This window comes from Meleagris gallopavo, chromosome Z, assembly GCF_905368555.1.
Source record: "Meleagris gallopavo chromosome Z, MGAL_WU_HG_1.1, whole genome shotgun sequence".
Classification (NCBI taxonomy): Eukaryota; Metazoa; Chordata; class Aves; order Galliformes; family Phasianidae; genus Meleagris; species Meleagris gallopavo.
Genome location: NC_139435.1, coordinates 36,193,175 through 36,206,318, shown reverse-complemented (window position 1 = coordinate 36,206,318; position 13,144 = coordinate 36,193,175).

Below are 13,144 nucleotides of genomic sequence, written 5' to 3'. Positions count from 1 at the left end.
CAGATTTTTCCAGAGATCCCTTTCTTTATTGAAAAATTTTGAACTAAAATTTATTCCTCTGTTAAAAGTAAAGAGATTTCTGTCTCTCAATTCTGTGATTCTATGATTCAGTGCTGGAAAGAAATCCACAGTAAACTGAAAAAAAAATTCTGGAATCACTAGGACTGTGACCATTTAAATGTCAATGTAATTGATCATCTCTATAGAGATTATTTTAGAAAAAAAACATTCAGTGTCTCAGTTCTGACAGTTTTCCAGTTATCTGATGTTTCATTTGCCACCTACGCAATGTATGATGTATTCCTATCTCTTTGAGTGTTTACATGGGGTATTGTACACTTTCTCAGGATACTAAAAAAAGTATGGGAAAAAGTGGGGAAAATATAATAACTTGATTTTAAGCACATCAAAAATAACACCAGGCCTAATCTATAGATAATATCATTAATTTTCATGTCTGACTGAGAATCACTCCTTTTTCAGATATGAAACTGATGGAGAAATGCCAGTTTGTCACACGACAGCATCACAAAAAGCTAGGCATCTTGCCATCCAAATTGTCCTGTTTGCCAGGGCATTGTCCAGAATAGATTTTTGAATATACATAATGTTAAATAGAGTTTTAAATGAGACTATACAGGGAATGTGTTTAAATACAAAACCTGAACTTGTGCAATTTTTTTTTTTTTTTAACACTGGAGTGTGAATACACTGCACTAATACACAGCAGAATAAATAATGCACATCATTTTGTTGGTGTTTGTTAGGATGCAATATTGGCAGATTTTGAATCAAGTGACCTTCCCTAACCCTCAGAGTCTGCTAAGCCAGGGACAAAGTGAAAAATCAAGGTCATTTTTCAGCCTGTGTTAACTAGAATGTCAATTACACTTTTGCTCTGCCACAAAGCAGTCACAGAGAGTTAGTGCACAGGCTTAGACATGAGCATGTAGAGAGGGACAGCCTCAAGATATATTCAGTCTGTTTCTGTCAATGTATGCCTTTCTAACTCTGTCGGCAGTCAATATGCTACTCAAGGTTTGGTTCAGTTTTTTAGGCTCTCAGTAGTTAATTCAAATGCACTCATCTGTAATTCCTGGTTAACTGGAAGGAATATTTCCCAAATTCTGTGCAGCTTAAATGTTTTTTGCTTTTGTAAAAATCACAGAACCATAGCTGGTTGAATTTGGAAAGGACCTCTGGTCATCTGGTCCAATCTCTGCTCAAACAAGGTCACCTTCAGCAGGTTGACAGGAACTATGTTCAGAAAGCTTTTGAGAAATAGAAAGAATACTGTTTGCAAATTTGTCAAGACCTACAAAACCAATATGAGGCTGAAGATGACCTCCTCCTGGATTGCATCGTTATCAGTGAAGAGACATCACCACTATGAGCTGGAGTCAAAACTGCAGTCTGTGGAGTAGTAACACTGAACTCCGAAGAGAAAGATCAAAACACATCTCACAGCAGGTAAAGTAATGTGTATTGCCTTTTGGGATAGACAAGAAAGGCATGATCCTTCTGTATTTCCTGGAACATAGACAAACTATCATCTCTGACCGCTACATTGCTATGCTTTCTAAGCTGAAGGGTCAAACTTGCAGAATCAGGACAGAGAGATATTTCTCTTGCAATGCTATAATAGCAGATCCCATGCCAGTTTGAAGACTGGGGAACATGTTGCTAAACTTCGCTGAACTGTCCTACGCTCACTCTATAGTGCGTATTTTGTGCATTCTCACTTCCATTTTTTTTGAGCCAATAAAAGATTGACTCTGGGGGCAACATTTTTTGAGTAACAAAGCCATCGTAAGAGTTGTGAAATCATGGGTCGCCTCTGCTCATGCAGTTTTTTATGAGTGCAACATGTGTGCTCTTGTTCAGTGCTGGTGAAAATGTACATCTAATGATGGTGTCCATATTGAAAACCAATGTGTTATAGCTCACAATTTGTTCTATGAAACAGTGTTATTGTGCTCTTTGTATCTGTTGTAGTTTCCGCAAAAATAAATAAGAAGCATCACTTTCAGATTGACTTACATAACTGGTTTCTGAAATTGTGCTGTAGAGCTCTGCTTTACCCCCATTCAATCCCACGCAGTCTTTGACTTTTTGGACAGCCACAGCTAAAAGAAACATTTTCAAAGTATCCAAAAAAGTTTTAAAAAATGACTTCTACATGCTAGAGCCTTGTTCAAGAACATGCCGTATATTAATCCTTTCTGACTAGGTACAAACTTGACTGGAGTCACTTTTACTGCTTTGTGAATCTTCCTGTTGTAAGCTGAACTAATGAATATGTGCCCTTTTAGCTGTGATAATAAAAGGTAAAGAAAATCACTTGCTGAAGCAAATGACATTTCTGACCAGGAACTGAGGACTTAGTACTGGAATTATACAAAATGCGTGATTTGAGGCACAGCACAGAAAAACATAAAAAGTCTGTTGTGGGTCACTTCCACTTGCACCTAGTCACCAAGAATGGATTATTACTGCTATTTTTATATCTATATGTAGTAAGGTAATCAGTTAATAGCTTTCATGGGTCTATTTTCTCTGTCTAAATAGCCACATCATTCTAAAGGAGAAGGTAGTTGCTAAATTAGTGTGTCTGAACTGTCTCTCAGGAAATTTAAATATTTTTGTTACCCAGACACAATCACACCTCCCTTCAGTGTTTATTGGCCTCAGTAAGTAGCACATTGCCATTTCTAGGCTCCCACAGGCTCTGTTTGAACTTTGCAATGCTTCTTAGACAGTTGGTCCAAGTTTGTGTTCCATTTCAAGCTTGCCACCATTTCAGGATGAAGCCTGTTATACTCTATAGTTGAGATTTGATTTTCCTGGGTAGTAAGCCTTGGCACATGAACTTGAAGAAATATATTTTGCTTTATGCACTCATTTTGGACAATCAGGTTTACAAACCACCAAGGTCTACAAATACTATATCCATGGAATCTCATCATGAAGACTATTACTGGTGAAGTTGAGTTTACTCAAAATCAAAGTCCTGGAGTCTGATTCTGATACTTTGAATCTGTTAGAAATGACTAAAGAATGACTGGAAATGACTACATGGCTGAATAAAGATTTTAAATTCATCTTTTAAATGTGAAGGGCCTTTGAAGACATAGTTTTGTACCATATTTTAAAAGGCTGAAACAAGAAACAGTCATATGTACCCATGACACCCTCAGGGAACTCTCTTGAGTTTTCATTAGAAATATTTTCAAATTATGTTTACTGTGTATGTTTTACAACTTTACTTATGCATTGGATGTGTCACTTTCCATTACAGTCTAAACATAACATATTCATGTGTATCAGTACTGCTGTTCTATGAAATGGCATTTTGTAAGAAAAGAGTTGTCCAAAAGAAATGCCAGTTTATATACTTACTACCTTATTACTTAAACATTATAAATGTAATATTAATAATTTGTTATTTACGTAAAATTCAAATGAAATGACCAATGACTTTGAAAAATATTTAGGAAGAAATGGAATTTAAGTGGATTTAAGCATTCTACATAAAACAGTTACTGGTCAAAAGAAATAAATGAACATTTGTTTTAACATCTGAAATATGTATTTTCTTTTAGTGTCAGTCTTTGAGCTAGTATCACTTTATTTAGTTTCCTCAGAAAGTATCTAAAGTATAACACTTCAATGAGACAATCTTAAGTGGTTTCAGGCACCTTATCAGAATTTAAATAAATAAAATTTAATAAATTAAAGTAATAATTAGTCTTCTACATTCTAGATACACTGACTAAGATTTTGAAGAAGGGTAAAACAATCAGCTAGTGATACTGTAAAATGTAAGAGTTGCTCTCTTCTTGGGATAAATGAAACTATTTTCAGAATAGCTTCATGGCTTCTTGACCTGAGGATGTACCTCCCAAATTTAGGAGTCAGAATTTTGGTCCCAGTGACAAGGCATACAACAATCACCTTCTGCCTCTTCCTCCATTGGGAAGGCTGTCTGCACTACAAGTTAGTTTGGAGATGGCTTGAGGCACATAGCTTCCCTTAGGCAAAATAAAGATCTGCACTAATTTTTAGTCTGTAATCTGGGAGACACAGCATCCCAGAGTAACTTATTTCACTACGTATCATCCTTGTTGACTTTCTCATTTTGTCTTGAGATCTTTTCTTCTCTGGAGGTCTGTCTTCAGCTACGGATAAATTTATGAGCTGACTCCTGATTTATCTGTTTTATTGAGACAAACCACATCTTTCACAGGAAATTGCAGTTTCAGTTTCCTCCAGGTTTGATAGGTGGCTACTGAGAGGAGCTGAGAACTGAATTTTACATACATTTCCCTGGTCTTACTAATACCTGAAATAGGTCTTACACATTGAAGTGTCTCACTGAACACCTTGAAAATTTCCGTCATACATATACCCCACCAGCAATCTTGAGTTGTGTCCCAAAATTAGTTCTTAAAGCATCTCTTAAAACCAGCATTTTTTATTCCTCCGTTTAAATAGTAAAGAATAATTATTATGTTGTCAGAAAATTGCTGCTCCCTTAAGTCTTGAAGGAAGTTGATAGTCAGAATCTGTTTTCTAATTCAATGTACTTCATTTATGATTATTATATGCCTTTTGTTTTCAACAATTTCTTACAATATCCCATAAGGTAATGATTAAAACTTGAAAGCTTTAAAAGTGAAAACAATTGCTCAAGCAAAATGTAAACCAGTTTAGTCAAGTGCTTTGGGCTCTGACTGTCTCATTCTCTCCCTCCTTGTCTTCCCTCGGATCTTCTTTCTCAAAGCCTGTTCTTCCTCAAGACCAACTATTCCTGTCAGATTGTCTTAAAAGACAAACTTCATTCAAAATAGGGATAACACAAATAAAATGTGCATGTATATTGTAAGAATTTTTATTCTGCCTTCATTGCACCCTTTTTGTAGTAATGCCATAATAACCTCTGGGAGAATTCACTATAGCATAAGTGAAATTATGAGGGTAAAACTTTCATTGGTTTCCACAAGTGCAGTTATGCACTGCAGACAATAGCACTGATTCTACAAATGCTCTGATCCTTGAACAGATTCACTGAATTTGGTTGAATTGAATACAGGGCATGTGTAAGAAGTCATTTGCATGCATAAATGTTTACAAGATGGAGGGCGGGGGGGAGGGGGAGGGAAGGAGAGGAGGGGATGGGTTGTCTGAATTTCAAGTGCTGAAGTTCAAAGAAAACATAATTAACAACAAAGCCATTCCCAAGAGCTGCTTAGTAGTTCCTACAAAGTACTGGATATCCTCAACCCTCATTAACTTCAATAGAAGTTGAAGCCAAGTGACATGAAGCAAGATCAGGTCTCAAAATTCCAACTAATATACATTTCTTCTTGACAGCAACAAAAAGGGGGTCTGATACAGTCTACTAAGCTCAGTACTTATGTGAAGCCCAAATCTGTTTTTGTCTCTTTGCAAGTAATGGTCTCATTAATTCAGCAGATCTTTGGATATGCTGAAATACAGTTGTTGAATAATGATACATAGTGTAGTAAGATCATTCCAAAGCAACTTTTCAACGACAGAGATAAAATAGATACCGAAGGCATTTTTTAGAAAATTAATTTTTGTATCTTAAAAAGTCCCCCTTGCATATATTTAAGAGAAGAGAAAAAAAAAGTATGTATGTGTTCATGTTTGTATATATGTGTATATATACATTTTTGAGTTTGTATGAATATAGAAGCATGCATATATGTATGCATTATTTTACCTCACTTTCACTTCATCTATAATTAACTATACATAGCAGACGTCCCATACAAAGGACTATGCACTTAAATCTTAGTAATAGATTCAAATATCTAATACCAATTAATTACTTAGTTTTTTCAAATTATGCAAATAGCAAAAAGGTTGCCTGGGCTGAATTCAGATTCTTAGAGCTTTATCTACTTCAGCTTCAGGTCATTTTCAAAAGCAAAATGGACCTATTTTCTATATCTAATTTGCATGCAGACAAAATCCTATGGGAACAGCTGAACTTAGAAGAATTCACTTCCAAATTGCAGAAATTATCAATATTATCATTATTATTGCTGTCATTTACACACCCATCAATGTATAATCTGGAAGTACTTTAAATGGTTGAAAATGTGATAAATTAACATTAACCAAATAGGATAATCGGATACTTAATATTTCAATCCTTACATGCATGCCCACACATACATGTGCGTACACACATAATGTCACTTTGAAAGTAAAATGAAAAAAATAATTATTATAATATTAAAATTGAGTAACTGTGGTCAGAGAAAATCAAGGAACAAGAAATGTATACCTTGATCCTGGTCTCAGAAATGACTAAACTAGATCTTAAATAGGCATCTAGTAGAAAATAATTCTCAAATTGAGGGATGCAGTAATGATAAAGCTTTGCTTTTGGCAGAACACAAAGAGGTAGAACATAAACACTACTGAGAAATGGAGTTGGCAAATAGGCAGTAAAACCTTTACTAAGCATGTACCTCAGATGTGCTTGATCTGATTGTTGATGATCTTTGGCCATCAAGCATCCTAGTACAAATTTATTTGAATGCTTACACAGTCTGGGTATCTGAATGTAATATGAACTAATTTCAAATCCCAGCTACTTCTGCTGTCAGTCAATCTCATGCTTATTGTATTCATTATATATCCATTGCAGACTTTATTGGAAATATATAGTAAGCACAAAGAATACATTGGAGACATAACAGAAGAGACAGATTAAGCTTATCACTGTGTGAGTGGTGATGAAGTACATCTCATTAGTTTACAGGTAGCTTTACTCAAATTGTAAACAAAGAGCAGATCAGGCCAGAGTCTTCTTAACAAGGTGCTGAAAAATGATCAGGCAAAATCTATTTTTTTCCCTAATTTGATTAATTTTTTGCATATGGTTATTGCTATCTATTATGGGATGTGCTCTATTGGTACAAAACAACATTTTATGGAAGTATTTTCTGGGCATAGACATCAACTAGAAAACACACTTCTAGATTGTTTATCTCACTTTGTATGCAGCCTGAAATTTTATGCCTACTTCAAAATGAAAAGTATTTGTAAATTTGTTAAGTTTATCTAGCTAGAAGAAGTGCCAACTCCAATGTAAAGGCTGTGGTACAGCATTTAGGTATATTTAGATTTTAACGTTAGAATTTAGGCATCTTCATTGCCCTTGCTAACACAATCTAAAGAAAAATCATCATCCTGACTGTTGAGAAACAGCCTAGTGGGGAGCCCATATGCTACTTCATTCACATTTGTTCAGTGATGTGGCAGTGATATCTATATCTATATTCAAGTCCTCGATTATTTAGGCTGTGGATAACTACATGCAGGGAATTTTTTCTGTACAGAAAATATGTATTTTGCTTTTGTTTCTAAAGACATAATAGCACTGCTGTACACTTTGAATCTGACCATAATTTCACATCATAAACTTTTTAGTACCTTAAATGTAAGTAAGTGATATCTGCAATCAGATATTTATATATTTCAGTATCCCCTATAATCAATCTTTTGTGTTTGATGTAAAATTGTTCTTGCAGAACATGTAACATTTTATTTAATTGATGGTTAATATTTATGAAACTGACAGGTTAAGTAGGGCAGCCTGGAGCCTGTTATTGGATCCAGAGATTTGATAGCTAAATCACACTGAAAATTCCCACTGTGGTTTGCAAGTTTTTTGGAGGAGAGTGAATTTTATTACAAGGGGGAAAATCATTTCTTTTTTGCACAATCTTAGTAAAAAGGATTTATTCTAATGAAATTCCCCACCTGTCTTGTGAGTTCCCCATCCATGACTAACAGTGGAGAAGTTGACTGCTTACGAATTTCTTTGTTAGCCCAGAGGGGTTTGTACCAGCAGGGAACACTTGAGAAACAAGACATGCTTCTCTTTTCACTTGCTGCAGCATCCCTGGAGGCCCTGTGCGTTAAAGTACCTTACTCTAGAAGAGAAAAAGTTGAAGTGCTCCTTCAGCTCTGTAGGCAGGGACCCCCATGAACATAATTTAGACTATAATTAGTGGTTGCAATGTTCAGGCTCCATTACCCAGTACAATTCCATGTTATAGTTACTGTCTCCTCTGACTTTTAGATTCGCTTTGAGTCAATTGTCTTCTGTCTTCCACACGTGTTTCAGAAAAAAAGGCTTTGATTTTTGCCTGCATTGCACAAATGCTGCTAAGCAACATTCCTGGATTTAAAAGTAAATTTAATTCTTTTGAAAAAAAGATGACATGACACTGATTCTGAAAAAGTGTTAAATGGCATCTTTAGAGTTACCATAAACATCAAGGGCAAATTTAAGCCTTATTACATGCATGTAATTGTGGGCATAGTTCTCATAGTTTTGTCCTTAGGACTACACTTTTCTTGAAGTTCCTGATTATTATAACAGGATTATAGCTATAAACTGAGCAAGAATAAATTCATACAAATCAAATGCATTGTAAAGGGAAATACGTGTTTTTACCTCATACTCATTTTAAAAATAAATGTCTAAAACTTTACTCTTTACTCCTACTTTTCAAATTTATGTGTATATATATATATATACATGTATTTAAATGCCATAAATATTGGAAATAAATCTATTTCTTATATGTTAATCTTGACAAAAGTTAACAAATTTGAAAGTGGAAAGGAAAAAAAAGGAAAGCTCTGTGCCATGAAGATTAAACAGAACTAAAGAGGGAACACTTTTTTTTCTTCTCTTAAACTGAGGTCAGTATTAAAAGCCACTTTTCAAGCTCTTTTAGAACATTCTACTTTAAGAAAATTTCTATTTTAAGAGAATATTGTGCTACAAGGCCCAGGCTCAATTAAAATGATTTTTTGGCTTTTTTGTGAATTTCTATTTAATCTCTGTGGCACTGTGCTGACCTGCATAAAGATGGTAAAGCTACCTCTTAGCTTCAAGATCTATTCCTGTAACACAGCCTCAGCAGTCAGTTTCTAACAGTTCTTCTCACAAAAAGACTTCTTATAGAACACTTTATCATTTAATAGCCAAAATAGAAAAGAAGAAAGGACATTCTCTAAGTCCAAACCTCACCGCAGTAATTCTAAGTGGTCTGTACACTAGTGTCCTTGGTACTAGGAAAAGGGATTTTTAGAGGGAAGTAAACCTGTAACATACTTTCATTAGACGAAGAAAGCTTGCATAGCATTGCTCTATGTAGCTGATATTGGTATTGATGTTTGTGTATAAATAATAGCTTTCTATATCAAATCCAATTTTACTAATATTTTCAGTGAAACTGCTGTTGCAGTAGTTACAGGAAGCTTAGAACTGGACTGGCTATCTAAAAATATATTTTCTACTTGGGGAAATTTTGTCTAGTTAAGTCATATTTTAGAGGATGGCAATTCTGAAGCTATTCTATAGGATTCAGCGCTGGAAGGATTCTCCTGGGTCCTCCACCTGTCTCCTGCTATTACAAACAGGTATGTCTCATAATCTTTTTGATTAACTGTATTTCACCTAAGAATAGTTAAGTTTTCTGTCTGTGCTGTTTTAAATGTAAAAGCATTCTAAAATCCACTGACTTGAGTATATGGTACAAAAACTTTCTGCTCTCTTGAATAAATTCATAGCCAGCCACCTACTCGTTTCTGTGGCATCCAAGCACAGTTGTGTTAGTTTCCTCAATGACAGTCTTTCCGTTCACTTGATTTTTGTTAATTTTCTGCAAATTTTCAGTGAAACTATTATTTTACTTATTTGTCCTTTAGGAACTGCACAATCAACAGATATATTTCCTTTTGCTTTTTTTTTTTATTATTTTCCTTTCCTAATGTAATTGAAGCACATATTAAAATGTTTGTCTCAAATTTCAACTTTGAAAAGACTTTATGTTGGTATCTGCCATTTCAGTGTCATTGCTTATGTAGAATCATAGAACTGTAGAATATCTTGAGTTGGAGGTGATGCACAAGGATCATTGAGTTCAACACATGGCTTCAAACAAGATAGCCCAGAATTCAAATGTTGGAGAGTGTGGAACTCTGGCAACTCAGTTCTGTGCCCACTTCCCTGGGCAGGCTGCTCAATGCCCACTGCAGAACCCGTCCCTAACCACCAGCTGCCCCTCCCCTGACACTGCTCCATCCTTGGGCCCTGCCGCTGTCACAGAGAGTAGAGCTCAGCGCTCATAGTAGTGAGTTAGTAGCTTCCATTTTCAGAGAACAAATTCCACTTGCCATCCCAACTTCATTTGTTGTTCTTCACGCTGTCATGTTCACTGAAAACCGTGGATGTTTTATATTTAACAAAGGTCATTTTACATAAACTTTCTTGATTTCTGAGGCTTTATTTTTAATCTCTACCACATCCTTCATTGCACCATTCTTTTGTTATTTTTGTCTGTCTGAGGAACATTTTGCTTATGGTTTTTGTTCAAATCATAATTCTGTTAGACTTTCAGCAATTCTTTCTTTCAATTCTTGAATTTTAAGACATGACTGTCTTTCCTGCCTTTACCCTATGCATGTTTATTTTCTCTTTTAGTTTTTAAAGGGCAGATATAACTTCAATTAAGAAGTTAGTCTTCGGAAGACATCTAGACTCATTTTCTACACTTTTATTTTTCTTGTTTGGTAGACAAATTCAAGATATTTTTTGCACTTTAAATTTAAATAAATATTAAGCTAATTTTACATTCGAACTCCACTCATCAACTCATTAGTTCTTGTTGGAAATATCGTTAATCATTAAAACTATGGTAACAGTTGTGGATTTTATCTGACTTTTAACTTATCTAAATGAATGCATCTCATGTCACTCACAGAGAACTAAAAAAATACAGATCTAGTATATATTTGGGAAGTCCTTATGTGCGATAGACCCCACAATCTCCTCAGAGAAGTAAGACTGGCAAGAGTGACTTATGTCTTGACCTAAAATTATCATAATGATCTTTGATAAACATTTGCATGGAGTTAGCTACCTCTGAATGCAGGAAACTTGACTCAATACCTAACTTAATTATTCCTGCAGCATTGAAATCCTCTTTGAACTACTTAGACTGTATTTGTTCACTATTTTGTTTTAAACTTAACAAGTATACTTGTTCTAAACCTACCGCATATTAGCTCTGAGTTAAAAGCTTTTTTCAAAACCCCTAATCCCTTTTATTTATGATGATGAAACTGGAAGATACTACATAGCTGCTGAGTATTAGATTTTCCCACCACTGCAGTGACTATGTTTTGGATTATATACTGAGATGTGTGCCTCTGTACATTTCTAATCAAGAAAAATGATACTAATGGAAATGTTTCAAAAGTAACAGAACAATCCCTCAGAACAGTTTCTGCTAAATTCTCCTGCTTCAAAATATAATCTCTCCTAAAACTTGTGAAAAAAAATATTCAAAGCACATACAAGAATTCAAGTTAGTATTGAATTTATGATCATTTATCTCACTCCACTTAACTAGTAGCAAGATAATTAAAAATAGTGAATCAATTGTGTTATCTTTGCAGCTTAGAAAATCTTATATGAAGATTATGAAAAAAAAAAGACTGATTGTACATAATCAAAAAAGAATAGATTAATAGATTAATCACTAAACTTTAACTTCTAGGGTAAGACTGTCCATGCTAACCAAAGAAGAGATCATAAGTGGGATGAATAGTAGCCTCTAATCAGTCAGCAGTAAAAAAGATTTTTGAAAAAAAAAACCACCTATGTCTTGAACAAATCAGTCAAATAGGAAAACCCTGAAACTTTTGATGGGAATACAAGGAACAAAATCCTCCCCACTGTAAGGGCAGCACAACTCTGAGACGGACTCATGCAATTGAATGTGTACAGGTCTATGGGGCTAGACATCATGCATCCCAGCCTACTAAATGAGATGGCTGATGTGGTTCTCAAGCTATTCTCCATCATCTTTGAAAAGTCTTGGCTCTCAGGTGAAATTCCTAGTGTCTGGAAAAAGAAGCATCATTGCTGTTTATAAGAAAAAGAAGAAGGACTGGGCAACTACAGACCTGTGAGCCCCACTGCCTGGGAAGATCATGGAACAGACTCTCCTGGAAGAGATGTTAAAGCACACAAGGGATGAACAGGTGATCCAAGGCAGCCAGTATGACTTCACCAAGGGAAGTTTGTGCCTGACCAATCGGGAGGCCTCCTATGAAAGAGTGATGGCATCAATAGATAAAGTGAAGGCAACTGATGTCATGGACCTGGACTTGTGCAAGGCCTTTGACATGGTCCCTCACCACTTCCTTATCCCTGAATTGGAGACATATAAATTTGAACGTGTTGGACTACTCCGTGGATAAGGAACTGGTTGGAAGATCACAGCCAGAGGGTTGCAGTCAATGGTTTTCTGCCAGATGGAGGACAGTGATGACAGGTTTCACTCAGGAGTCTGTCTTGGGCCTGTTGCCTCTTTAATATCTTTATCAGTGACATAGATGATGAAGTTGGTTGCACCCTCAGCAAGTTTACTGATGACACCAAGCTGAGGGATGCAGTTGATACAGCAGAAGGAAGGGATGCCTTACAGAGGGACCTTGATAAACTCAAAAGGTGGGCCCATGTGAACCTGATGAAGTTCAGTAAAGCAAAGTGCAAGTTTTTGCACTTGGCTTGAAGTAATCCCAGATATGTATGCAAAATGGCAGAACTCCTTGAGAGTTGCCCCACCAAGAAGGACTTAAGAATCCTGGTCTGTAAAAGACTTAATGTGAGCCAGCAGTGTATGCTTGCAGCCCAGGAGGCTGACTGTATCCTGGGCTGCATCAAAAGAAGGGTGGCCAACAGAAACAGGGAGGTGATTTTCCTCCATTACTTTACTCTTGTGAGGCCTCTTCTGGAGTACTGCACCCATGCCTGGGGCCCCCAACACAGGAAAGATACAGAGTTTTGGAGACGGTCCAGAAGAGTGCCATGAAGATTATCAGAAGAATGGAACAGCTCTCCTATGAAGACTGGTTGAATTATTAATATAAGGATGTTTGCTGCTGATGAAGTATGGTGTACAGTTAAGAGAAACATACAAGAAAAAATGATGGGACATTAAAGAACCAATGTGAGTCTGTTTAAACAAGCCACACATCCATGCATAAAATCATTATCAATTTGCTTGTCATTAGCATAGCT